The sequence below is a fragment of the Hyalella azteca genome, unplaced genomic scaffold, assembly GCF_000764305.2.
Source record: "Hyalella azteca isolate HAZT.00-mixed unplaced genomic scaffold, Hazt_2.0.2 contig15955, whole genome shotgun sequence".
NCBI lineage: Eukaryota > Metazoa > Arthropoda > Malacostraca > Amphipoda > Hyalellidae > Hyalella > Hyalella azteca.
In genome coordinates, this window is record NW_025945783.1 from 1 (window position 1) to 608 (window position 608).

Here is a 608-nt window from a genome sequence, read left to right on the forward strand (position 1 = left end):
AATATTGATATATTCGAAACGTCGCACTGCAATAAAATGTCATTCGGTAATCTGCTTTTTGATCTCCAAGCTCCAGCTAGAAATTTCGTTCGGCTCATCAAAAAAAAAACAATAAGAAAATTGTTAATAAGAAGTACGCTCTGGTCTTCAACCAAACCTGTATAAATGAAGAACTTCTGCCTTACTACACTAATTTCAACAATGAGGCAGCCTGTCCCTCTCAATCACAATCTCATGGGCTCCTGCTGCAAATTACACTTCGGAAACTCAAACTTTTAATATCAAAATAATTTATTAATTTTGAAATTAAAACAAGACATCTACAGGCGTCAAATTTCTAAACCGCTGTCTCAGTGCCTAGATAATAGCTAAAAATTGTGAAATCACGATTCATGAGACATTGATGCTCCGCGTAATCCGACTTCAAAAAGTAAGCAAAAACCAGCACGCTGATTGGCTGAGAGCCGGAGTGTTTTGAAAGTACGCCTTTAGCTAAGTCGGTCGTACGAAAGTTTTGAAGGTGCCGAAATCCGCTGATCGTACGCTCGGCGTATCTTCTTGCGCTTAAGTTCAAGAAGTTATGTCCACTTGGCAATGTTTGAAAGTAC